Source organism: Podarcis vaucheri (assembly GCF_965113315.1).
Source record: "Podarcis vaucheri genome assembly, chromosome: W".
Lineage (NCBI taxonomy): Eukaryota > Metazoa > Chordata > Lepidosauria > Squamata > Lacertidae > Podarcis > Podarcis vaucheri.
Genome location: NC_138757.1, coordinates 15,526,967 through 15,538,266, shown reverse-complemented (window position 1 = coordinate 15,538,266; position 11,300 = coordinate 15,526,967). Strand labels below are relative to the sequence as shown.

At 39.6% G+C, this 11,300-nt stretch overlaps 1 long non-coding RNA gene across 1 annotated transcript; it reads left to right on the top strand.

Annotated features, from left to right (window-relative positions):
• Nucleotides 1-224: 224 nt before the first annotated feature.
• On the top strand, nucleotides 225-2,079 carry LOC309523346. Its single transcript, XR_014215316.1, has 2 exons — nucleotides 225-268; nucleotides 781-2,079. It is a non-coding gene; the product is annotated as an uncharacterized lncRNA (long non-coding RNA).
• Nucleotides 2,080-11,300: the final 9,221 nt, after the last annotated feature.

Genomic DNA, 11,300 nt, shown 5'->3' with positions numbered 1-11,300 from the left:
GTCGCCCTGCTGAGAAGCAACGGAATTATCTTTAGGTGGGAATTCCCCCAAGGCCTATCCTTCAGCTACAAAGGGAGAAAGATAAAAATAAGATCAGAGGACGACAAAGACAGATTTTTAAGAGACCACGGAGAAGACCTGCAGAAAGAAGCTGGAGAAGAGTTAAGAGCACTAGAAAGAGGAATTTTAGACATACCAAGACTACCTCCTGAATTAAAAGACCACCTGGAGAAGGTGATACCACCGACAGAAGAGGAACAGGCACTTGGTGCAGTTGGAGGAGGAGCAAAGTAACTACATCATGGCTCTGCAACTATTAACCTGGAATTGTAATGGTCTCAACTCCCCCCAGAAAAGGAAAACTGTGTTTCATTTATTAAAAAAGGAACAATTGGACTTGATTTGTCTACAGGAAACACACGTAACAAGGCTACACAGGAAAGTATTGATCAACAAAAGATTGGGCCAGGAGTTTATTTCTTCGGACAAGGTTAAAAAAAGAGGGGTAGTGATTTATGCAAAGGAGAGACTATTACCGAAATTTATCTTCAAAGATGACCAAGGAAGATTTGTGGCAATTGAAATTCAAACACAAGGAGAGAAATTTTTGATAGTAGGAGTTTATGCACCAAATGAGGGGAAATCTGAATTCTTTAAAAAGTTGCATGAGACCTTGATGGACTATTTGGATTATAATGTGATTTTGATGGGAGACATGAACGGTGTGGTATCTACACATGTGGACAAGGCACAAAGACAGGTAGTCACTAAGGATGGCAGACTACCGAAAACCTTTTTTGAGATGACAGACAACTTCGACCTAGTTGATATCTGGAGAACAAAGAATCCCCTGGCCAGAGAGGGAACCTTCTTCTCTGAAGCCAAACTGACATGGACAAGAATTGACCAAATATGGGTAACTAGAGGAATGGCACCAAAGACCAGAAAAGTGGAAATCTGCCCAAAAACTTGCTCCGACCATAATCCTGTGAAGATGGAGATGAAACTAACACCAACTGGTTCCTTCAGATGGAGGATGAATGACACCTTATTCAGAGATGAAGAAGTGCTTAAGAAGGCCCAAAAAACCTTGAGAGATTATTTTGAGATAAATATGAACACCAATGTGGAAAAAAGAGTAATCTGGGACGCAAGTAAAGCTGTTATGAGAGGGTTCTTGATACAACAGAATGCATTAAAGAAGAGAATCCAAAATGAGAAGAAGGATAAAATACTGGATAAAATAAAAGAAAGTGAAAAGAAATTGAGAGCAAAACCAAAGTCGCAAGAGATTTTGAGAGAAATAAAGTTACATCAAGTACAATACATGAAAATGATGAATCAGGAGATAGAATGGAAAATCAAACAAATGAGACAAAAGACATTCGAGTCGGCTAATAAATGTGGGAAATTGTTGGCTTGGCAAATGAAAAAAAGACAAAAATTAAATACGGTTACAAATTTAGAAGTGGAAAGAAGGAACATACAGAACCCAGCTGAGATTAGAAACTGTTTCCAGAGGTACTTTAAACAACTATATACACAAGGACCACAGAAAGAAATTGATTTAGATCGATTTTTGAAAACAAATGGATTACAAAAAATCTCTCAGGAAAATAAATTAATGCTGAACTATAAAATAACTGAACAGGAGATAGAAGGTGCCATTCAGAATATGCAACTAGGCAAATCTCCAGGACCGGATGGACTGACCTCTAAATATTACAGATCCTTAAAAGAATGGTTAGTACAACCTTTGAAGGAAGTCTGTAACGAAGTAATGGGTGGGAAAAGGGCACCAGATTCGTGGAAAGAAGCGTATATTACACTTGTACTGAAAACAGAGACTGAAAAGACGCAGCTCAAGAACTACCGCCTCATATCATTGCTCAATGTGGATTATAAAATCTTTGCAGACATTTTGGCTAAAAGACTTAAAAAAGTCTTAATGGAAGAGATTCATAAAGACCAAGCAGGCTTTCTCCCGGGTAGACATTTGTCTGATAATGTGAGAAATATAATCAACATTTTAGAAAAATTACAAGTGAACATAAATACTAAGGCAGTTATGATATTTGTGGACGCGGAGAAAGCTTTTGACAACATTTCTTGGAGTTTTATGAAGAAGAACCTACAGGGGATGGGGGTAGGCCAAGGCTTCGAAAACGGTATAAGTGCAATTTATTCAGAACAAAAGGCTAAATTAATTGTAAATAACGTGGTGACGGAAGAATTTAAGATAGAAAAAGGGACACGACAAGGTTGCCCAATCTCCCCATTGCTTTTTATATCGGTCCTGGAGGTCCTGCTGAATATGATTAGAAGGGACCAGTTGGTTAAAGGTATACAAGTCGGAACTAAACAATACAAGTTGAGAGCATTTGCAGATGACTTAGTATTGACGTTACAGGAGCCAGAATCTAGTACTAAAAGGGTTTTGGAACTGATTCAAGAATTTGGTCAGGTTGCAGGATTTAAACTGAATAAGTTAAAAACTAAGGTCTTAGAGAAAAATTTAACACCGATTGAGAGAGAGAGGTTTCAGAATGAGACAGGTTTAACAGTGGTTAAGAAAGTGAAATACCTGGGGATTAACATGACAGCAAAAAATGGGAATTTATTTAAAGACAATTACGAAAAATGCTGGGCTGAAGTGAAAAAAGATTTAGAAATCTGGTCAAATTTGAAGCTTTCACTGCTAGGCCGTATTGCTACGATAAAAATGAATGTATTGCCTAGAATGTTGTTTCTGTTTCAAACATTGCAAATTTTGGACAAAATGGATTGCTTCAAGAAGTGGCAGAGAGATATCTCTAGATTTTTCTGGCAGGGCAAGTCCATTTTGTCCAAAATTTGCAATGTTTGAAACAGAAACAGCATCCTCGGCAATACATTCATTTTTATCACAGCAATTCGTCCTAACAGTGATAACTTCAAATTTGACCATATTTCTAAGTCCTTTTTCACTTCAGTCCAACATTTTTCATAATTATCCTTAAATAAATTCACGTTCTTAGCAGTCATATTAACCCCTAAATATTTCACTTTCTTAACCAATGTTAATCCTGTCTCCTTCTGAAACTTATCTCTCTCCGTCGCAGTTAGATTTTTCTCTAAAACCTTAGTTTTCATCTTGTTCACCTTAAAACCTGCTACCTGACCCAAATCTTGAATCAATTCCAGTACTCTTTTAGTACTAGATTCTGGCTCCTGTAAAGTCAATACTAAGTCGTCAGCAAATGCTTTCAATTTGTACTGTTTAGCTCCCACTTGTATACCTTTAACCAATTGGTCCCTTCTAATCATATTTAGCAAAACCTCCAGGACCGAGATAAAAAGCAATGGAGAAATTGGGCAACCTTGTCGTGTTCCTTTCTCAATCTTAATTTCTTCCGTCACTACATTGTTCACAATTAATTTAGCCTTCTGTTCTGAATAAATTGCATCTATACCATTTCCAAAACCTTGACCAACCCCCCTCCCCTGTAAATTCTTCTTCATAAAACTCCAAGAAATATTATCGAACGCTTTCTCCGCGTCCACAAATATCAAAACTGCTTTAGTATTAATTTTCACTTGTAATTTTTCTAAGATATTAATTATGTTCCTCGTATTGTCAGACAAGTGTCTGCCCGGGAGAAAGTCCGCTTGATCTTTATGGATTTCTTCTGCTAACACCTTTTTTTAATCTTTTAGCCAAAATACCTGCAAATATTTTATAATCCAGATTAAGCAGTGATATGGGGCGGTAGTTCTTGAGTTGTGTCTTTTCAGACTCTATTTTCGGGCGGTAGTTCTTGAGTTGTGTCTTTTCAGACTCTCTTTTTCAGACTCTATTTTAACTTAGTTGGTCTTTAAGGTGCTACTGGAAGGAATTTTTTTATTTTGACTATGGCAGACCAACACGGCTACCTATCTGTAACTGGAACCAGCAGATGAAGTTAGACAACAGATCAACAGAGCCAGACTGATACCCAGAGAGAACTTGCTGCAAGACAGACCCAAAAAAGAAAATAACAGAACACCTCTAGTCATCACATACAGCTCCCAAGTTAAAACAGTACAACGCATCATCAGAGATCTACAACCTCTCCTGGACAATGACAGTTCTCTTTCTCAAGCTCTGGAAGGAAGACCTTTCATTGCCTACAGACAGCCACCCAATCTTAAACAACTCCTAACCCACAATAATACTACAACCAGACTTAACACGGACACCGGCACCAGAGCCTGCAATAAACCCAGATGCCAACTTTGCTGCCACATACACCCGGACAACACCATTACTGGCCCCAACAACATCACACATACCATCTCGGGACTATTTAATTGCTCATCGTCTAACATTGTGTATGCCATCAAATGCCAACAGTGTCCTTCAGCTCTCTATATTGGACAAACAGGCCAAACCTTACGCCAAAGAATAAACGGACATAAATCTGACATCAAGAATCACAAAACAGAGAAACCAGTAGGAGAACACTTCAATCTCCCAGGACATTCTATACAAGATCTCAAAGTAGCTGTTTTACTACAAAGGAATTTCAGAAATAGACTGGAAAGAGAAGCTGCTGAATTACAACTCATTACCAAACTTAAAACCATGGAGGGACCTGGTCTGAACAAAGACATTGGATTCTTATCTCATTATACATGACTAAGCCATTTTTCACCTTCTCACCCCTTGCCTTTTCCTGTAAGACCTATTGCAGTCGTTAAGAGTCGTCAACAGGCTCATCTCAGCTATCTGCCAATCTCCCATTCCCACCACCCTTCTGAGTAATACCCCTCCCCACCTTCTCACTATATAGAAGGATCTGGCAACTTCTGTTTCAGTGTATCTGAAGAAGTGTGCATGCACACGAAAGCTCATACCAAGAACTAACTTATTTGGTCTTTAAGGTGCTACTGGAAGGAATTTTTTTATTTTGACTATGGCAGACCAACTGTAACTGGTTCCACAGTAGTGTTCATATTTATCTCAAAATAGTCTCTCAAAGTTTTTTGGGCCTTCTTAGTCACTTCCTCATTCCTAAACAAGGTATCATTCATCCTCCATCTAAAGGAGCCAATTGGCGTCAGTTTCATTTCCATCTTCACAGCATTATGGTCGGAGCAAGTTTTAGGGCAGATTTCCACTTTACTAGTCTTCGGAGCCAGTCCTCTAGTTACCCAAATTTGGTCAATTCTTGTCCATGTCATTTTAGCCTCAGAGAAGAAAGTTCCCTCTCTTCCCAGAGGGTTCTTCGTTCTCCAGATGTCAACTAAATCCATATTTTCAGTCATGTCAAAAAAAGTTTTTGGTAGCCTGCCATCCTTAGTGACTACCTGTCTCTGTGCCTTGTCCATGTTTGTAGACACCACTCCATTCATATCTCCCATCAGAATCATGTTGTAATCCATATAGTCTATCAGGATCTCATGTAACTTCTTGAAGAATTCCGATTTTCCTTCATTAGGTGCATAAATACCTACTATCAAAATTTTCTCTCCTTGTGATTGAATTTCAATTGCAACAAATCTTCCTTGGTCATCTTTAAATATAAATTTCGGTGATAGGCTCTCCTTTGCATAAAGGACCACTCCCCTTTTTTTGACTTTGTCTGATGAGATAAATTCTTGGCCCAGTCTTTTATTACTCAATATCTTCCTATGTAGCCTTATCACATGTGTTTCTTGTAAACAAATCAAGTCCAAATGTTCTTTTTTAAGTAAATGAAAGACTCTCCGCTTTTTTTCCGGGGTGTTCAGACCATTAATGTTCCAACTTAATACTTGCAGTGCCATAATGTAGTTACTCTGATTTTCCTCCAACTGCACCCAATGCCTGCTCTTCTTCTGTTGGTGGTGTCAGTGTCACGTTCACTAGGTGGTCCAGTCCAAAAGGTAATGTTGCTATGTCCACTATTCCTCTTTTTGGTGATCTTCTGTCCAATGCTCTTTGCTCTGATCCTCTGTGTGGCGATCCTCTGTCAGACGCTTTTGACTCTTTTCCAAGTTCCTTCTGCAAATCTTCCTCGTAGTTGTTCAAAAACTTTACGTTGTCTTCTACTGATCTTATTTTTATTTTCCTTCCTTTAAAACTAAAAGATAGGCCTTGAGGAAATTCCCACCTGAAGATGATTTTGTTCCTTCTCAGCAGGACAACCAAATCTCCATAATTGGACCTAAGATCCAAAAGATGTTTCGAGATATCTTTAAATATTTCCACTCTTGACTGTTGTATTTCCCAAGTCTTCTGGTAATGCCAACCCAAAATTCTATCCCTCTCTTCTTTAGATCGGAGGGTAATCAAACAGTCTCTTGTTCTATTCTTCTCTTTCTTCCCTCCTCTTCCAAGTCTAAAGGCCCTCACAATTCTAAATTCCTCTTGTTCCAAATCCAGGTCCCAAAAATCTGCAAATTCCTGCGTGAGATAGTCTATCAAACTATCCTTTTCCAGTTCGGGTACAGCTCTAATCGTCAAATTTGTCTGTTTATCCTTAAGCTCAATCATAGAAAGCATCAACTTGTGGTCCTCCAGTTGCTTCTGAAGGTCTGGAACTCTCTCTGTTTCTATTTGAATTACTTTCGCCTCCACAGCAACAACTTTTTCCTTAGCTTCCTCTGCGATCTGTCGTGTCAAATTAGATTCCTGTATCAGCTTCTTGATGGTTTCTGTGTTGGTATTAACCTTTTGTGTCAAGCTATTAAAACTTTCTGTATTCTGATCAATTTTAATACTTTCAGCATCTACTTTTTTATTAAGTTGTTCCAATGATTCATTTATCTTACTTAATGCAAGCGCTAGAGCCTCTTCTGATGTCATTCCTCTTGATTTAGAATGAGTTAGAGGGCCAGATGTAGAGGCTCTTCATTGCCAAGACTTCCCAGACCTTGTTGTTTTGTCTTGAATTGACGGATCTATTTTTTCTTTTCCATCTGCCATAACACTTAAGTAATTCAAGGTCAGCCCCACAGTCCCAAAGTCTTATCTTACAGATGGAAAATTCCAGCTCTTGTAACACTTTCAGCAATTTCAGAAGCTTCCTCTGGAGGGAAATAGTTGCTAATTGTATTTGTATTAGTCCAAAGTATCACCTTTTAAATCACAGTTGCAACAATAAAACTAGTTTCACAATTACTTTTACTCCTTTTACTCTTTTTTAAAGTCAGAAGAGAATAGTTGAAACAATGTATCGCTCTTATTTAACTGGCTGTCAGTGAGCGGTCTATTCACAGTCAATGCAGGCTCCAAAGTACAGCAGTCTTAATGGCAGCCCGTTCCCAGGTTCTGAGTTGTGGAATTTTAGCCTCCTTCCCTCTCTTTTGCAGGCAAATACAGTCCAAACCCCCCCCCCCATTCTCCTGCTTCCAAGGGGGGTTCGCTATTTTTGACACTGGAAATTTAAACCTTTACAGTAAACTTTCCAAGGCTTTAGCTTGAGCCATTTTGCTTCCGTCTATTTACAAAAGGGGAAAGCGGACTTCCTGTTTTGAACCTCCCCCGTTTTGTTGTCAAATTCAAACTTTTAAAATTCCAATTCTTCAATCTACTCACAGGCAGTTACTTTGAAATCCAATTGTCCGCAGGAAAAAGTCAGCGCTCTCCGGCAACGGCTGTGCATCTTCACTCCGTGAAAGTAGCAGTCGATTCAAAGCACCGCGCCGCTCACCCCACTTCACTCCGGATCCCCGAAAACGGGTTTCCCCGCGAGTAGGGGAGGCGCTGATGGTGCCTGCCGAATCCCACGTTCACAGGCTTCACCCGCCTGTGATTTTTGAAGGGTCTCCGCCTTCGCCGCGGCGGCCAGACCCGATTTCCACGGAGCGGATTCCTCTCGTTCAGAGGAATTCCACCATTACCGATGGCGCTAACCCGGAAGTCCGGGGGTAGCCCTTCTTCCTTGCCTCAAGCCTTCTTTATGGTCCAACTCTCACTTCCATACATCACTACTGGGAAAACCATGGCTTTAACTATACAGACCTTTGTTGGCAAGGTGATGTCTCTGCTTTTTAGGATGCTGTCTAGGTTTGCCATCGCCTTTCTCCCAAGGAGCAGGCGTCTTTTAATTTCGTGACTGCTGTCACCATCTGCAGTGATCATGGAGCCCAAGAAAGTAAAATCTCTCACTGCCTCCATTTCTTCCCCTTCTATTTGCCAGGAGGTGATGGGACCAGTGGCCATGATCTTCGTTTTTTTGATGTTGAGCTTCAGACCATATTTTGCGCTCTCCTCTTTCACCCTCATTATAAGCTTAATGCTTAATTCCTTCTCACTTTCTGCCATCAAGGTTGTGTCATCTGCATATCTGAGGTTGTTGATATTTCTTCCGGCAATCTTAATTCCGTCTTGGGATTCATCCAGCCCAGCCTTTCGCATGATGAATTCTGCATATAAGTTAAATAAGCAGGGAGACAATATACAGCCTTGCCGTACTCCTTTCCCAATTTTGAACCAATCAGTTGTTCCATATCCAGTTCTAACTGTAGCTTCTTGTCCCACATAGAGATTTCTCAGGAGACAGATGAGGTGATCAGGCACTCCCATTTCTTTCTCATCTAATTTTCCTAATTTCTCAGACAATATGTTTGTACTTTTTTCCCTATCAGATTACACTTGCAAAGATAACCCCTACATTGATTTTGCCATCTCTTTCCCAAATTCTGAAAATTGATGTGTTCATGAAAGCAGCGCAAGATTAGATGTGATGTGAATCTCCAAAGAATTGGAATTAAAAGTTTTAAAAATAGAGATAAATCCTAGAACATTATCAGATCATAATTATTTAATAATGGAAATCCAAAAAGAAAGTCAATCTACCTTTAGATGGAGATTAAATGAAGGTTTATTAGATGATATGGGGGGGGGGAGGCAAAGAAAGTTTTAGGAGATTACTTTGAATTAAATCTCCAAAATGAAATTAAGCTGCAAACAGCATGGGATGCCAGTAAGGCAGTGATGAGGGGACTGTTTGTCCAACAAAACTCAGTTAAAAGAAAATTAAGGGGGGAAAGGAAAAAAGAAATTTTATAATTAGTGAAAAAAACCAAATAAGGAATCAGTAAAACAGGCAATTAAATTGTTGCAAACCCAATATTCAATTATCATTAATGATGAAATAGGCCGGAAAATTAAAAGAATGAAACAAAAATATTTTGAACATGCCAACAAACCTGGGAAACTGTTGGCATGGCAGATGAGGAAAAATGAACAACCATATAAACAAAATTAACGTAAATGGTAAAATTACAGATAAACTGAAGGAAATACAGTGGTGCCCCGCAAGACGAATGCCTTGCAAGACGGAAAACTCGCTAGACGAAAGAGTTTCCCGTTTTGGAGGTGCTTCGCAAAACGAATTTCCTATGGGCTTGCTTCGCAAGACGACAATGTCTTGCGAGTTCCTGCTGGGTTCCCCCCCCTTTTCTAAGCCGCTAAGCTGCTTATCAGCTGATCCGATCAGCAGATAAGCCGCTAAAAGCCGCTAATAGCGCTAATCCGCTAATCCGTCAATGGGCTTGCTTCGCAAGACGAAAAAATCGCTAGACGAAGAGAATCACAGAACGGATTCTTTTCGTCTTGCGAGGCACCACTGTATATTGGGAATGCAGTGGTACCTCAGGTTAACAACTTAATTCGTTCCAGAGGTCCATTCTTAACCTGAAACTGTTCTTAACCTGAGGTACCACTTTAGCTAATGGGGCCTCCCGCTGCTGCTGCTGCCGCGCCGCCGCCGCACGATTTCTGTTCTCATCCAGAAGCAAACTTCTTAACCTGAGGTACTATTTCTGGGTTAGCGGAGTCTGTAACCTGAAGCGTCTGTAACCCGAGGTACCACTGTACCCAGTTCTGTAGCTGCATGTTCTGGAAGTTGGGCAATAGGGGCAGTACAGGATTCCTTTTGGTGTACCGACCTCCCCGCTGCACCAAGGATTCCCTGCCTGAGTTGCTTCAGGTTGTGGCGGATGCTCTCCTGGAGACACCTAGTTTGGTTGTCCTAGGAGATTTTAATTTTTTTTTTTTATAATAATATTTTATTAGAGTTTTTCAAAAAGTTAACATCAACAAAAATAAACAGAAATCAGAAAAAAACAAACAACAAACATCCAAACAAATAAACAACAACAACCCAAATAAAGCATAAAAGAACACTTTTTTATATTAATAACTTTCAAAACCTTATTCTCTTTACTTCCACCTGCCTTCCCTTCTTGTATTCTACTTTAAAAGTTTGTTCAGCAAGATCGTTCATTATTCATTTTAAACCTTTGTCCCTCCCTTTTCAGTCTTATTTATCTTAGCCGCTAGAACCCCTTCATTTCATTATCAGAGCCTTCAACATTCATAAATTTTACAATATTTTTGTAGATAAACTTTAAACTTCTTCCAGTCCTCTTCCATCTGCTCCTCTCCTTGATCTCGGATTCTGCCGGTCATCTCTGCCAGTTCCATATAGTCTATCACTTGTGTCTGCCACTCTTCCAAGGTGGGTAGATCTTGCGTCTTCCAATGCTTTGCAATAAGTATTCTTGCTGCTGCTGTAGCATACATGAAAAAAGTTCTATCCTTCTTTGGCACCAATTGGCCGACTATGCCCAGGAGAAAGGCCTCTGGTTTCTTCAAAAAAGTATACTTAAATACCTTTTTCAGTTCATTATAGATCATTTCCCAGAACGCCTTAATCCTTGGGCACGTCCACCAAAGGTGAAAGAATGTTCCTTCAGTTTCTTTACATTTCCAACATTTATTATCAGGCAAATGATAGATTTTTGCAAGCTTGACTGGTGTCATGTACCACCTGTAAATCATTTTCATGATATTTTCTCTTAAGGCATTACACGCCGTAAATTTCATACCGGTGGTCCACAACCGTTCCCAGTCAGCAAACATAATATTATGACCGATGTCTTGTGCCCATTTTATCATAGCGGATTTAACCGTTTCCTCCTCAGTATTCCATTTCAACAACAAGTCGTACATTCTCAACAGTATCTTAGCATTGGGTTCTAACAATTCTGTTTCTAACTTTGATTTTTCCACCTGGAAACCATTTTTTTTGCCCAAGTTATAGGCCTCTCTTATTTTAAAATAATGTAACCAGTCCTGCACCTTATCTTTAAGTTTCTCATAACTCTGCAATTTCAACCTGTCACCTTCTTGTTCCAAGATCTCCGAGTATCTTGGCCATTTAGATTCCATATTTAGCTTTTTCAAGGCTTTGGCCTCCATTGGCGACAGCCACCTGGGGGTCTTACTTTCCAACAAGTCTTTGTATCTCATCCAAACATTAAATAGTGCTTTTCTAACAATATGGTTT